The sequence below is a fragment of the Carassius gibelio genome, chromosome A16 (genome assembly GCF_023724105.1).
Source record: "Carassius gibelio isolate Cgi1373 ecotype wild population from Czech Republic chromosome A16, carGib1.2-hapl.c, whole genome shotgun sequence".
In the NCBI taxonomy this organism is placed as follows: domain Eukaryota; kingdom Metazoa; phylum Chordata; class Actinopteri; order Cypriniformes; family Cyprinidae; genus Carassius; species Carassius gibelio.
In genome coordinates this window covers 28,914,319-28,931,914 of record NC_068386.1, presented here as the reverse complement: position 1 = coordinate 28,931,914, position 17,596 = coordinate 28,914,319, and positions in this window count along the sequence as shown.

The following is a 17,596-nucleotide window of genomic DNA, read 5'->3' as shown; positions in this document are numbered from 1 at the left end:
TAGAGACATGGTGGTGGCTTCATTTGACTCAGGTTGCAAACAGCCAATCATGAGTCACCATTGGCACTTCCTAGCCACACCATAGCAATGATTATTGACCACCCTAGCTACTATGGGTGTAACGATATGCAAAAATCAACGGTTCGGTACGTTTAAAGTCACGGTTCGGTTCATTTTCGGTACAGTAAGGGAAATAAATGCATACATTAAACTGCAGGTTGTTTATTACTATACACTTTTTAAAATACTTTTTAATAAAATATATATAAAACAAAAAAAGAATAAGAAATAAAATACTGCTGCAAAGTTATCCTCTAAATAAAATAATCTCAGTCTCAAACCAATATCATATGATAAAATATAATGAAAAATAAAATAAATAACTATGATTACAGTGCAGCATTACCAATCCCAGCTTGTAGGCCTGCTTCACCAGAACCGTGCCTGATGTGGCGCTGGCGCGCTGCTGCTGCTGTAGGTGACAGGGAGACCGCCGACAGACCAGGCTCTTGTCTTCATGACAACAATATCTATACTTCATGTTGAGCATAAATATAAAGCCTACTGATAAAGGACACCGTCAACAGTATTGATGGCAAAATAGACTATGCTTGACAGGTGCAATATTTGGAAATCGATAATTCATTTATTTTTTAAATTACATTTATATCTGAATTTATGTCAACCTATAGACTTTCAAACATCAAAGTGTCATGAATTAATATGTATTTGTGTACAAAATGACATATAAACACATTTTCCTATTCTATTTTGCCTGGAAACACTTCCAACACGCTTGCGTGTCGCGTGAAAAATAGGCGTCGGTTCTATTTCTAGCAAAGAGGTGTATCTTCAAATCTGAATGTCATAGAGACATGGGGGTTTGTTTACATCATTATTACTGGCAAGCAGCCTTTAGAATATCATCATTGGCAGCTGCCAGACCACTCCTTAGCAAACAAACACAGTACCTAAAATCATTTAGTAAGTCTTATATCTTTACATCAAAAAATCACATGGGAGCACACCGGACTTCCAACATGCTAGTAATGCTAGCAGTGAATAGCTACAAGCTAATATTGATTACGTAAGTGCTAAATCAGGCTAAAAACTCTGCAAAACTCCACAGTAATGAGCCGTGACAACTAGTAGTTGTCTAGTAACCACCCCAGGTACCCTCGCAACCATTTCAAGTGCCATAGCAACCACCCCAAGTACCATAGCAACACCCTAGCAACCATCCCAAGTAATCTTGAAACTGTATAGCAGCACCCTAGCAACCACCCCAGGAACCCTAGCAACACCCTAGCCGCCACCCCAAGTACCATAGCAACGACCCTAGTAACCACCCTAAGTATCCCAGCAATGGCCCTAGCAACCATACTGGGTATCCTAGCAATCATTCTAACAACCATCTCATATAACCTAGCAACCTTATAGCAACACCCTATCAACCACTACAAGTACCTTAGCAATCACATAGCAACACCCTAGCAACCTCCCTGGGTACCCTAGCAACCACTACAAGTAAACTAGCAACCACATAACACCCTTGCAACCATCCTGGGACCCTATCATTTGCATATCAACCACCAAGAGTACCCTTGCAACCTCATAGCAACCACCCCGAGTACCCTAGCAATTGCATAGCAACAACCTAGCAATCACCCCAATTATCCTAGCAACAACATTGTAATATCCTAACAATCACCATGATTACCTTAGCCACCACCAAGAGTACCACAGCAACCACATAATAACCCCTAGCAACCAACTAGCAAGTGCTAGCAAATCACTATTACTATTCTTTGTGCTTATTATTAGTGGTGCTTGCCACTAATATACATACTTATTATTACTATGCACTGTGCTTAAGTTGGCTTGACAAGGCCAATATATGAAATCCAACATAAACTAAAGTTGGCTTGAAAAAGCCAATTTACTTATCTACTATTTAAACTTCTTAAGTTGGCTTGAGAAAGCCAAACCCACTGATCTGCTTCTTAAGATTATTATTATTAGGTTGGCTTGATAAACTACTGAACTATTATTTAAACAAGTTGGCTTGAAAATTTCTGACTGCTACTCCTCCTAAAGCTTTAACTCTACAGACTCCAAACTCAGCCCAAATCTTCAGACTGTTCTGACTCGAGTGTGCTATATCTTTTCTAACTGATCAGAAATTGGTTTTCATAATCAAGATTAGAAATCATACAAATCAAATAGATTTACATTGAAAAGTCTGCTCATCTGAATATTCCCTTGAACTACAACAGTCAAAATTCAAATCTAAACACACTAATGCCGATCTATCTATCTATCTATCTATCTATCTATCTATCTATCTATCTATCTATCTATCGATCTATCGATCTATCGATCTATCTATCTATCATCTCATAGCAATACCCTAGCAACCACATAGCAACACCCTAGCAACCACCCCATGTACCTTAGCAACCGCATAGTAACAACTTAACAACCACCTGGGTAACCTAGTAACCGCATAGCAACCCTCGCGCAACCATCCCAGTTAGCCTGGCAACCACTGTAGTAACCACCCGAAGTAACTTAGAAACCGAATAGCAACACCTTAGGAACCACACTGATATTCTAGAAGCTGCATTCCTAAGTATATAAGGAACACAAAAAAAACCACAACAAATTCCTTTTATTCAAATGTGTTTATGTACACCTGGCGAATAAAGCTAATTCTATCTGTCTATCTATCTGTCTGTCTGTCTCTGATAGACTGTGTTGCCTTCAAAACATTCAAACTTTAAGCTTTTAAAAATACTTTAAACTTCAAACTTTTATTAATCTTTTTAAACTTTTTCAAACTTTCTGATCCAGCTTTCTCAAGCCAACTTAAAGTTTTGAGAAAGCCAATTTACTGAAATCCTATTTACAATTAAGTTGGCTTGAGAAAGCCAACTGCCTGATCTACTACTTAAACTTATTATTAGCGGTGCTTGCCTAAGGCAAGGCATCACTATTATTATCTCACATACTTTTTCCTTCCTTCCATATAAACTTTGGCGCGTAACTTGTCCCGCAGCTTTTGTCACAGAACCGCAAAAAAGGTGTCAAATCATGCAGCCTATTGAGGAATGGTTTGACTTTTATAAACGATCGGGCATACGATGTTCGTACATCAAAAAATCCCATAGACATTGCATTGTGGCCAACTTTGACTAGTCGTAGCTCCGAGCGAGAATTTTGACGAAACATGAATCACCACATTTGAAGAGGCTATTAAAGCTGTGTGAAAACATACCTTGGAGTGGGGTATAAGTTGTACCCCTGGGGTGCAAGAGCCCCTCCAAAGTTGCCCCATAGACATACTATGGTGAGGGACAGCCCATGAAACAGCATCTAAGCTCACATTTTTTCCCTACTATTGTTATTTACATAGGAATTTTGCATTGAACATAACTGCATCACAGTGTCATAGAGACATGGGGGTGGGCACATTTTACTCAGCCAACAAATCATACTCTCATGATCATTATGAAGCTGCCATGCCCTGGAAACTATTTTGAGAACCCTAGCAACTGATCCCATAGACCCATAGATACCTGGCCGAATGCCCCGTAAAAGGGGAAGCCCGACAACAGATCTAAGACTGCTGTCGTGTGGAGTCTCGCTGAACAAAGCCTTGTCAAATACTCTCCTCCCGGTAAGACTGAAATGGGCAGCCAGAAGTCATGAGTGCAAGGACTGTGGAGCTGAAGGACATTTTTTGGACATGAACTCGCTAGACACCTTCATATTCCTGTGGTTTCACTCGATCATAGGCTTTTTGTCAAGGCGCTCAACGGACAGTCTCTGCCCTCTGTAACGCTCTCCACCACCCTTATGACACTTATTACGTTGGGGAATCACACAGAGAGGATTACTTTTTTTCTCACTGACTTTTCCCTAGCGCCAGTTATGTTAGGTCATCCGTGGCTCACACAACACAATCCTAGAATCGATTGGGGTCAGAGTTCTGTCTCTGCTTAGAGCGAGTTGTGTTATGCTTCTTGTCTTATGTCTGATTGTCCCTCTGTGTCTTGTTCTTCGTTACAGGATGAGGTGATTAACCTGTCTAATATGCCTGCAGAGTACCAGGAGATGAAAGTAGTGTTCATTAAGTCCAGGGCAGCTTCTCTCCTTCCACACTCCTATAGACCTAGTTCCAGGTATATCACCGCCTAAGGTCAGATCTTTCTGTGACAAATCACAAGACAGGATTTCAAGAGCGGATGTTAAACGGACAGTTTATTGGAACAATGCCAAACCACAAAGAGAAAAATAAACACAGCAGGGCTCACTGACGACTTGTAATCTCCATAGCACAGGGACGAAATGGGCAGCCACACAGTGGTAGAACTCCCGGGGAGAAATCCAATGGAAGACCGGGGAACCAGGGACTGGAGGAAGAGACGAACAAGAGCAAGAGGACAAAAGCCAAGGATCTGACAATAAAAGACTGTGTTAGCACACTTTAAATATTTGCAAACAAGTCACAGCTGGAACTGATTAACTAGTCGCGGTAAGCAGACTCACCCACTTACATACAACAGTAGACATAGCACAGATGAAATTGTGATCCCATGAACCGTGTCATTATTAATAGCAAGCTAATTCATTAATAGCAAGCTATATTCGTATGAATTATTTTAAACATAATTACATGCTAACAGGACTGTTATCAGTAGTGTCATTGATTTGGTTCTGACAAATTAATCAAAGAGTTATTATCACGTGACACATCAAACTAGCATTTCCACGTGTAGAAACAGATAAATTACGAGGTGCAGAGAGACATTGTGTTTAGTTGTATTTGAAGGCATATTTTAAGTAATTTATTAAGAAGGCAATAGACAATATAAACTTTCTGACTGCTTTCCACGAAAAGTGCAGCTGATTTAGCATTATTGTTTTAATGTCAATTGAGACTGTACAAGGACTGAGGCAATTAATGACTAGCGACAGCATTAGAGTAAACGTTGCAGGATTGTCTACAAGTAGATTTGTAAAATATCATTCAGGTGTTAAATTGAGTTATAAAGACTTTGATGCTAGACTGTTTAGGATTCTTACTAATGGGGCATTTTTAAGACTTTTACCCTGTCCAATCACCCACACTTGTGGCTTTGGCCACTTTAGAGCGCGTGAACTTGACAAGACTGTACCAAGTCTTAAAAATAACAGTGTGCAGTGCCCTTAAAGCACACTATTCCCACACTTTCTCGAATACCGTTCCGGAGTGCAATTTGAGGCTTAGTGTATCCTATCATACATCATGTTTAGAAATTAATCATGAGACTTTTTGCCAAGATCACACTAGATGTCACAGAAACCTTTCCAATGTAAGTGAAATATTAATAATAATATTTAAATTTTAAAAATAATTTGTTAGTAAAACAAAGTAGTTTTGCAAGTTTTATTTGTGCACATATACGTACATTTATTTTGCACATTATTTACAACTGCTTTTTATTAGAACTGCTTAATTAGAAGCACCACAAATTAAATGATCATCTATTATAAGGACTACTGAACAGACATTAAGAAGTTTATTTTAAAATTAAAAGTTGACACTAAAATAAATCTCTGTAAATACTTGCATTGTACAACACTATAAGTGTGTCCCATAAGGTAATGAAAAGTTCTACACATACTTGTGGTCTTCATGCTCACTTGAACATTTGGGCCAAATACAGGAAATACGTCAAATAAGTAAGCGAGTCGTCAAGTGCAAAGACACAATTGTGGGTATTTGTACAGGACAAAAGTTCAAGTAACCACAAATGCTGTACAAATTATAACAGCAGGAATGTTTGACAAAGGGTTAAAACTAACAGACCTACTGCTGCAAATGTCTGCCTCCGCAGCTTTCTGTCTTAGTTATCCGTATCTGAATGAATACCTCTCCACAAACACAACTGGCCTGACTGCTTCCTTTACTGCTAAATTTAAATAAAAGAGAGAAAATAAAATATAATTATATAGAGAATGCTGCATGATGGAAAAAAATATTGATTTAAAAAATGTATATATATATATATATATATATATATTTTTTTTTTTTTGGATATACATTAAAAGGTATTACAAGCATGGTACAGTAAATGTTGTGATTACTGTGATATCTGTCATAGAAGCACATCAACACTACAATTATATTAATACAACCATAGTAAGTTTGGTGATTACTGTGCTATTACTATACATATCACTGTAAAATTACATTTACTGTGGTAAAAACATGGTAAATGTCCTGTTTCAAATTTCAAAGTAAAACTACAGTTACTATGGCAAGTGTTTTGATTACCATGATTTTACTACAAATACAACTTACATCTTTGAACCTGATATTAATTTAAAACTGATCCAAAGTTTATGGCACGTCACATGACAGATAGCGTTTAACCTCCCTAGTTAGCAGTTGTGTTAATTTACTTAAACACAATGAAATTCAGACAGCCTCGGATGACCAATATATAATACAGTGATTAAACCTATGGGACTAATCTGATAAAAAAAAAAAAAAAAAAAAAAAAAAAAAACTGAATACATTTTATAACAGACATTAAGACAGCATATTTTCGACTAGTCCCCTAACCTGTGGCACATGTAAACTGAAGGCAAATATTGCGATGTGTGCTAAATGAGACTTCTTGAACGTGATTATATAGCGAAAGTTTTCCACTGAAAATACTGTAGGTCCTAGTTCATTGCTATGGTGACACAGAGGGGCACCTTTGATGTCTTCATAGGGATGCTAAGATGCCTTGGGACTGAGAATGGGTTGAAATTAAGCAGATCAAACAGCTTTTCTGTAAGTAGAAGTACTTTCTCTCCATGCAGTGTGAAATAAATCTCTTGTTATCTCCCAGCTGCACTCCATTCTCGGGGTTGCTCTCTTTAATGCGTGAGTGTGCTTGTTATATCATGTTGTCTGACTGTTTTCCTTAATCTTCTTTAAGCGTTAAGGGGCAACTGTATCTAAAGTGCTAGAAAAGAGAGAGTCAATAGTTTCTGATACACCATCAAGTTTTTCTAAACTATAGGATATGGTGGGTTTTTGTTAACCCTCTGGAGACGATTAGCACATATACGCGTTATGAGTAAGGATGGGTACCGAAACCCGTTATTAAAATGGCCCGGGGCTAAATTATGAAAGACCGTAGTATCAGTAAGATCTGACGTTTTCGGTTCTGCTTTCGGTACTGGAGGGGAAAAAAATTAATGTACTATGTATTTTTACTTAATAATGTTATCATGCACATTTTATCTCACCAAACATTTCTAATGTGCGATCATATAAAGACGTTTGTCTTTGAGATCTGCGAGATCTCTCATGCCCGCCGCGGAGGCTGTCTGTCAGTCACACACACACAACAAGAACGAGCGTGGCGCATGTAAAAACATCTCAACTTTTCAGAATGCCACAAGCACACCGAAGGTCATGTAACTTTCTCACCTTTTCCGTAACAACATTGAAAGCTCAGCCAAGATGAAGGAACTAAACATAGCTGCATGTGTATTTTTAAATTAATTTAGTAGCAGTGATACTGCAAGCAGTTTTTAGTGCTGCAAATCCATTTATCCATAGCTGAAATTTCCACATCTTCATGGAGAGAGCAGGTCATGGTTGCTTAGCAATGGCAGACTCCTCAGGAGTGCAAGTGCCCGAAGGCTTTGGGGAAAAATAAAATCAGAAAGCGATGTGCCTAGCATTTTCCATGCGTTTTTAGAAGCAATATGTGAACGGCCCCTTACAGCCCCTTACAGTACGACAACTCCTGCTTAATACAAAGAGTGACGATGGTGGAGACAGCAAAACATTCCAAAGTGTGGTTACACTTCACTAGAGTTGATGCAGACAACGCTGGTTGTCATAAGTGCAACAACATTTTTGCATGTAAGGGTGGAAACACAAGCAAACACAAAGCATCTTTCAGGAGTGCATTATGTGAAGACAGAGAAATGCAAAGTTTTTGACTGCCTAACACATGTAGGACCTCGGTGAACAGTCACGCCACTAAATGCAGAATCGGCTGCTTCGGCCAAAGTAATTATAAGAGCCTACTTCCTCCCATTTGTGATCTGAACACAGTTAATGATTAGCTGAGGAAAACAATGCTCAAGATTGTCTGGACCTCTTTTTGTCAGGGAAACAAATGGCTAAAGTACATTGCGACATTAAGCAAAGTGATAACGTGATCATGCAACAGAGGAAAGGTCTGTTGCAAAATGCCCCCGCTCATGAGGAAACTAATAGGACATCGACATCCTGAGTCCCTAAAAGGGAGCTGATTTAATTAAATCTTTTTACAAGATACAAGGACCCTGTGTATCAAAGCATCACGTGATCCCAACATATGGAAACGCCACAGCAATCGTTAATAATTAGTGGACCTCAACACAAAGAACCAATACAGGATCATCCCATGACTTTGCTTCCTGCTTGCTTGAGAATCTTTCTACGAACTGAACTTTTCAACAAACTATCTCAAAGGGACAACCATTAAGGAATTTGAAGGTTTAACTACATTCACAAATAAGGTTTTATGTCCTATAATTGTTTGATGTGTTCTATGTAATCTGTGTAACTTTAATCATTGTTATTATAACTTTAACAGATAGTGCTATTAAATGTGTGTTAGATATGGAAAGTTTAGTATTGATTGAAAGCTCATTTTATTTACCTAAACTTGGGAGCAAATTAAATTTCCAGATTCTGTATTGTGTGCATATTATGAAACTTTATAAGGTATTAACCCAAAGATCCATCCCACATGACAATGCCACATGATGTTTAATCGAGAAACAGTACGGGAGTATCTAAGCTCTGCAACAGCATCCCATTGGGAGATCGCATCGTGGGATGGACCAAATCTGCTTCGATTAACCCCTTACTAGTAACCCCCCTTTTTTGGCATGGAGACCGAAATTGCATACCCAAAATAAAAAGGTTTCTGCTCATGATTCTTTCTGACTAGATACATAATCAACCTTTGTTCACAAATCTGACACCTTAAAGTTTACTGTTCAGGAATCAGAATCACTCAGACTGTTATGATAATAGAGATATATAAGCTTAAACATAAAAACAAAAACAAAAATATTAAAAACACATACTTTAAATGTATTTAAAAAATTGTTGATGTAGGAAATGAGTTTGAAAACACAGTGTAGCTTTTGCCACAAGTCTTCCAAAACTTCATTAAAAATGTCATAATCGATTCTGTAAAACTGTGAATTTTATTAAATATTTTCTAAGGCCATGTCATGTGTGTTTTTAGAGAAGGCTAATCAGATTGATTTATGGCCCTTGTCATCCCTGTAAGATCTCACATGTAAACTCTCCTGTGTAGTTTGTATGTGTGTTGGCTTTGCAAAACTCCCCGATTCATTGTTCTATTGTTCTCAACAAACGAGTCTTTCACACCTCCGCCAGGTATGACACATTATCCGCATTATTCTTTTATCATTATTCTTTTGTTTTTATTCCACCTTTATTAACCTTTATTGTGGTTTTTCAGGCTTTACAAAGCAACAAAGCAGCGATCTCACTTCAGTCTCTCTTTGCATTTAGCCCTTATTTATTAAAAGTCTTACTATAAAAATACAACAAAACATTTTCTTACGACCTTACGTGAATTATTGAGACAAAAATGCATTATGAAGAAGAAAAGCACCCGCTATTAGTAGCATTGGAGCTAACATTAGCATCAAGCTACATCAGACAATTTATGAAATTATTAGTACACTTTTACTCAAAACTCACTTTAAACCCCGATCGAGTGTTTATAATAACTTCCTTTAGTGATCAGGGGTGGAATTTGGTCGTTTACTGTTGTAAAAATATGTTATTTGTAGCCTTTTTCATCGCTGCACAAGTTAGCATTTCCGATGTACATTTTAGATTTTTTGTATAAAAACGCCCCAGATCTCAAGAAAGTCTCACACAAAGCTTTACTATTGTAATAGCGGGTTTATTATTTGGATATTTCGTGTGTACAGAGGTGTTTCAGTGTTGTTTTGGCCAGATAACTACCAGGAAGTGTGCAGGAAGCATGTGACATGATGTGGCGGTGTCCGGTTATGACACTATAAGATTGACATTGGGAAGGCCCAATCGGAGTCTGAGTGACACACAGCACGAGCTCACACCACTCCACACACACACACAGATCGCTGGGAGAGGCTGTTTATCATCAGATCGCGTAAATCAGTGGAAAATGAATAGAAAGACGATTCTGTCCGAAGAAATATGAAGTAAACATCAGTAAATATATCCATATATCTCCGCAGATATGCATCTTTGGTCTATAAATCCTTATTGACGCTGTTCAGTGAGTCTATGTGAACACAAATAAACCGCTGCTGATGTGACTGAATATGAATGAGTGGTGAATTTCTATTCAAAATGTGGCATAATACGGATTTATTATTTTGCACTCCTGACATAAATCACTAAATATCTGTCACTGCAACAATGTTTTATCAAAATATTGGTCAAATATCGAAGCTAGAGTCTTTAAACTTTCAATTGATGCACAATTTGTCCAGATGAAGTAAGACAGTGATGTTTAATGTGCTGTGAAAGTGAAACAATAATAAACTGGGGCCGTCGGCGATGTTTGCACGTAAAGGGGTTAAAACCCCAATGATTGAACTCTAGTCTAGTCTCCAAGCGTGTTGTCTCTTGTCGAGGGTTGTGTCATGTATCGTGTCGCTTAAATGCGGTGCGCTGCGCTACGCTGCTCTTCCGTCTTGGCCATGGCTTGAACTACACGCTGCTAGCGTTCTTGCCATCCAGAAGTCAAAACCACTCCGTCGAAACTTCGTGACAGTGAGACCATGCTTGCTCGCTTGCTTACCCCCTTTTTAACCCCGGCTCCTAGCCATCAGCGTGCTTGCAAGTCATAAAGAACTTCGACTTTCCGTGACAGAATCTCCAAAGCTCACGCCGCGCAAACGAGAGGACTCAGAAGAAACTTTGTCCACCGTCAAGGCAAGAGCTGTTGAATCTCTCAAAATCGCCGGGCAGTCAACCAACCAATCAAGGCAAAGGGCATCCCCAGACGTCATCTACACAACCACGAATCTCAGCCGGGATTCCCTTTTCAGTTTTTCAGTACGCGAGCCAAGGAGACAAAACGACACCGCGGCCAGCAGCACAACCACAAGTAAAGGCAAACAAACCTCTATCTATTGCTGAAATGGTGCAAGGTCGTTGTTAAGTTGTAAAGATAAACTAGGGCTCTGCTTTTTTTCTTGATACGCCTTTGAATTAAGTAGAGATTTTCTCATTAACTCACCTCATAAATCCGTTGCAACTGTGTGTGTATGTATGTTTGTGTGTGTGTGTTCATTAGTTTTAGATCCATATAATCCATAGAATAGTTCAATAAATTCTTGTTTCATTTTTAAAGAAGTATTGTCTTGTGTGGTGTATTTTAAGATTAAACTTTGCCCAGATCCTGTGCTACCTAGCCTGTAGCGTATAAATTATCTTTCTGTTTGTTTGTATTATCTTGTTCATGAAGTAAACTTAAACAGAATTTTAAGGATATACTGATTTTTAAGTTCGTTGGACGAACTGTTGATGAAGTATAAACTAAATCAGTTTCGACTCAGTTCAATTAAAGCAATTAGAATCTTTAGATTTGATTCTTCTCAAACTAAATGAGCTAATATTTCCTTACACACAACACAAAGTAACACAACACAAAGTACTGATAAGAATACTGTTAAAGTACCGGACCATTAAGCAGTATCGGTAATAGTAGTAATACAGAGCAATACTGTAATAATATTAAAACTCCATATACATCGGGAAGAAAGAGGCGGGAACCGGCGCACAATCAAAACACTTAATAATTGAAAAATAAACACAAAACAGCACACCAGCCCCTCACGGACGACTGGTGGGGCGTAGGTGCAGCTCATCTTCAATCACTACACCCGGCCTCACTCCTCGTTCCCACGCCTCTCGGCACAGCCCCACTTGCCACATACCCCCATCGCCCCTCGCAGGCCGGGGGGTACTCCCGAGACTGCGCTCTACTGCCCCCCCCCTTCCCTCCGGGGGGGAACCGCTCACGGGGACCTGCGGGAACCTGGGGGTAGGACAGACGAGGCGAGAGAAAAGGATATGGAAGGAGGAGCGACAGGGACGAGAGAGGGGAGAGAAAAAAAAAAAAAAAATCCGGTTCCCAGCTGCTCGGCCCTCCACCGGCTGGGTGATCTCCTCCGCAGTGCCTGGCGGTGGCACTGGACGGCCCTCGGCGGACGGCGCGACACTCCTCTGCCGCCCGATGGACGGCGACGGCTCCTCCGGTTTTGGGCAGCCGGCAGGAGTCCCCCGTTCCCTGCCCCTCCGGATTCCTTCGCGGAGGCAGCAGGCTCCGGCCCCGACTCCTCCGCTCCCTCACGGACGGCAGCCGCCACTCCATATCGTGGGCGGCCGGCAGCGAGCTCGCCCGTCCCCGGAAACTCGCTCCAGCCCACCGCCTCGAGCGTCCCTGGCGGCACCTACCTCGCCAGCTCGAGGGCACCGCGGATTCACCACATATACATTGGGAAGAAGGAGGCGGGAACCGGCGCACAATCAAAACATAATTTTAATATTCAAAATAAACAAAACAGCACAAATAAAAGCCAAAACATAAAATATGTCCCAGGCCTGGTCCTCTCTCGTCCTTCACGGTCGTCGCTCCAGTTTTATATCCTTCCATCTCCTACGTGGGACTCAATACCGGCGGTGGGGCGCAGGTGCAGCTCATCTTCAATCACTACACCTGGCCTCACTCCTCGTTCCCACGCCCCGCCCCACTCGCCACAAATACATCAATTGAATCTGTAAAGTGTCTACTTTTTTGTATACAGACTGTAACAATGTACAAACTTCATATTCATGGGAAGAAGGAGGTGGGAACCAGCGGACAATCAAATCAAGACTTTAAGGACAAAATAGGGCTGGGCGATATGGCCTTTTATAATTACTGCGATATTTTTAGGCCATGTCACGATACGCTATATATATATCTCGATATTTTGCCTTAGCCTTGAATTAAAACTTTGATGCATACAATCACACCAGTATGATGGTTCTATATGACTACATTAAAACATTCTTGTTCATACTGCATTAATATATGCTGTAATAATAAAAACTTCCTATTCATCGGGAAGAAGGAGGCGGGAACCGGCGGACAATCAAAACATTTTAATAATTCAAAAATAAACACAAAACAGAGAGGACTAGGCCTGGGCAATATTTAATGTTTGCTTTTTATTTTGTGCGCACCAGTCGTCCGTGAGGGGCTGGTGCGCACAAAATAAAAAGCAAACATAAAATATTGCCCAGGCCTAGTCCTCTCTCGTCCTTCATGGTCGTCGCTCCAGTTTTATATCCTTCCATCTCCTACATGGGACTCGAGACCAGCGGTGGGGCGCAGGTGTAGCTCATCTCCAATCACTACACCTGGCCTCACTCCTTGTTCCCATGTCTCTCGGCCCCACCCCACTCGTCACATACCCCCATCGCCCCTCGCAGGCCGGGGGATACTCCTGAGACTGCGCTCTGCCCCCCCGTTCCCTCCGGGGGGGCCGCTCACGGGGACCTGCGGGAACCTGGGGGTAGGACAGACGAGGCGAGAGAAAAGGAGATGGAAGGAGGAGCAACAGGGACGAGAGAGGGGAGAGAGAGAAAAAAAAAAAAAAAGACGCACTGCTGCTCGGCCCTCCACCAGCTGGGTGATCTCCTCCACGGTGCCTGGAAGTGGCACTGGACGGCCCTCTGCAGACGGCACGACACTCCCCCGCCGCACGGTGGACGGCGTCGGCTCCTCCGGTTTTGGGCAGCCGGCAGGAGTCCCCCGTTTCCTGCTCCTCCCCATTCAGGCAGACGGCAGCAGGCTCCGGCTCTCTGGCGAACAGCGCCGACTCCTCCGCTCCCTCACGGACAGCAGCGAGCTCACCCATCCCCGGCAACTTGCTCCAGCACACCGCCTCAAGCGTACGCTCAAATAAAAACCAAAACATAAAATAAGGCCCAGGCCTGGTCCTCTCTCGTCCTTCACGGTCATCGCTCCAGTTTTATATCCTTCCATCTCCTACGTGGGACTCAAAACCGGCGGTGGGGCGCAGGTGTAGCTCATCTCCAATCACTACACCTGGCCTCACTCCTTGTTCCCACGTCTCTCGGCCCCGCCCCACTCGTCACATATGCTAATTTTAAACTTTCATGCAAAAAAGGGGATATCACAACTAAGTCAAAGTTAACATAATTGTATTTATTAAACAGTGAGTGGCACAAACATAAAATTGTCAACAGAAAGTGCATGTTTTGTGCAAAATTGTCAGAGACAAAATTTCAAAACAAGACATTAGGGCACGCTTGTGCATGCTGTAACTCACATGGCATTTCAAAACACAAAATTAAAGTTCACCTGTTTTGCATAATGCCACTAGGATATTTAAAACAAATATATACAATGCGCTTTTATGCAGGATGTCACAGGTAATTTCAAAATCAGTAAAATAAAAAATAGCTGCATAATAGGAAATCAAATGTTGGAAAAGAAAGTGTATTTATAAAAATGACCCTCCTTTTATTTTTTTAATAAACAATCCTATGGTTTCAAACACAATACCTAAACATAAAAAAATTCACAAAAGGTGAATCTGGTCTATTATGGAAAAGTTTGCAGCTTTAGTTTTGGTTTCTTCTGCATGAAATATATGGCACAAATAAAAAGTAAAAAAAAAAATATGTAGTTGTATTTCGTGCATACTATGTTGTCCCTTTGTAACAACAACCAGGGAATACCAGGTTGTTTAGAGGTTTTGTGCCAAAAACACAAGCCTATCAATGGCGAGATGCTCGATGGCATGTAACTATATTACCACTGGTACTAAATACCCTTTCCGATGGGGAACTGGTGGCGGACACAAACAGATATTTTTTTGCCACATTTTTCAGGTTTGGGAACATTTCCTCATGGTCGTTCCACCACTGCAATGGATTTGCTTCACTGTCAACATTAACAGACTGCAAGTAGGCAGACGACTCTTTTTCAATAAGCTCTCTCTGCGACTGTGTTGTGGAAGATGTTGCTGCAGTTTTAAAGAAGCTGCCCAGGGATTTCTTCCTTAGTGGCTCTTCTGGCTGTGATACCGTTGTTGCATCCTGAGGCAGTGAAGCAGCCAACTCAGCTGTGCCCTGGTCAGTCTCATAGAGCATTGCCTCCATCTCAGTTATGGCTCTGCTCTTGATGGCATCCACCTTTTTTTCTGTGCAGTATGTCATCTTGAACCTGGGATCCACTAAGCCTGCCATGTCCAGCAGGTCATTAGTGAAAGGATCAGAATACTTCTCCCTCAGGTAATCCAGGATGGAGGCTTTGATAGACTGAGTCAGTGGGGTGTCATGCTCCTAACGTGCCAAGAGGCTGGACTGGAAGAGACGGAGAACAGGCTTGACATAGGACACTGTGACATAGCTCTCACCGGATACAGCGTCTGTGAATTCCAGGAGAGGTTTGAGAGCCTTGTGCACTGACTCTAGAACTTCCAGGTCTTGCCAGGTGAGAACGAGATGCCGGGTTTTTCTTGTCTGCAGAGAAATAGCTTGCTCCCGCTCCAGTACCCGCACAATCATCTTCTCTCGGGATCCCCACCTGGTAGGAGACTCACTGATAAGCTGGGGTGCCGGGAGATTTAGCTCTAGCTGCGCTGTGGCCAGGTCTTTCCTCCTCTTCCAACTGAAAGAGAGCTGCTCACTACCTTCTTGCACACAGCAACAGCACGGTCAATACGGGGATCCTTCATGCTTCTCTCTGAGAATGAAAACAAACATTTAAAATATATAATAATAATAATAATTTAAAAGGGTATAGTAATTGTGAAGGTGAACAATGAGTCCGTACACCAGAAAATGCTCCTTAGCAATTTTAATGATTGCTCACCACGTGTAACGTTTCGGGTCCAAGCCCTTCATCAGACATGAAACAAAGTGGGGAGACACACCTCCATATATACAACCATGTATAATCACATGATCACATACATCCATGATTAATCACATGACCTATCAAGTTAAATTGCAATTACATCAGGAAAACAGATAATATATATATATAAACCGACATTTGTAATACAAAAGATATATTAAGTGGCTAAGAGAAGGCTTGCAGTGCTTAAAGCATAGCCTAGAAATTAAAAAAAAATATAAAATAAAAAATGTCTCTACCACTGTAGGCAGTCATGATAGATGAGCAAGAATGTAAATACATAAGTGGTACCACAAAAGTGTGTTACATATGTCAAGTCAGCAGAACAATAACACAACATTTACAATATTAACAAAATTACAAGAGTTATTTACAGAAATGGCCTCAGGTCAAAGTCTTCATTCAACCCTTTTGGGGCTAAAGTGTCCAGGGTATAGATCCAGAATGCTTCTCTTTTGAGTAGCAGACAATTAACATCTCCTCCGCGGGAGGGCTGTGTCACACGTTCAATGCCGCAATATCTGAGAGAGGAAACGTTATGAGAGGTTTGTGAAAAATGCACCGCTACTGGACTTTTGAGGTCATGGTTTTTGCATTTAAGTAAATAGATGACATTCTAAGAAACCCGCCTCCGTGGAGAAGTCGTGGATCCAGGCCAGAGAGCGGCAATGCACGCGGAAAGTACACACGACACAACATCCGGAATGATAATCCACATCAGTCAACAACGCTTACTCTCAGACTAGTGGCCCTTTTTAAGGCAACGTGAGAAGAAACGAACCGAAACCTCCATATACAGTAGTAAGAAAAAATGCAGGCGAGGGAAGAGCACCTCCTGCCAGAGAGCCATATCGGACACGCCAGACACAGAAACGGAACAGGTACAAAATGTGATGAATCTATCCATCAAACCACTATCTGACACTTGCCTGACTGCTTTAAGTAAAGGGCTCTCTTTTGTTCCCACCACACATTGTCGAGATTTTGATACAATTGTAGACTTTCATAAGTTTTTTCGAACATTGAGACTGAATTTTTCAGTAACCATAATAGGTTTCCTTCCAATTCTGCTGTCACTGTGACGGAAGGTACTGAGGACCCAGATAACTTAACAGTGGCGTTTAAACGGGAGAGTGAATTAAGCTCCAGGCTTTCTGCTGGACCAAGGACTCCTTTTAGAGGTAAAAGCACCTTTATTCCCCCTCATAAAAGAAATGCATCAATAGATACTTACTGCAGACTAGTTGAGAAGGATGTTTCCCTCCTATTAGGCAAAAAGAGAGATTATAAGGTAGCCAATAACCTGTCTAAGGATCAGAGGATGGAACTGAACTCTATAAAAAATGATAAGTCAGTGGTGATCCAAAGTGCAGATAAGGGTGGTGCTATTGTCATCATGGACCGGACAGCATATGATATGGAAATTCAGAGACAGTTGAGTAATACGATTTTCTATAACAAACTCAATCATAATCCCACACAGGAGTTCCAACAGCGTATAAGGGGGAAGTTGGATTCCCTCCTACAAATTGGAGAAATTACAAAACAAGAACATGCTTTCATGGTAGTAGACTTTC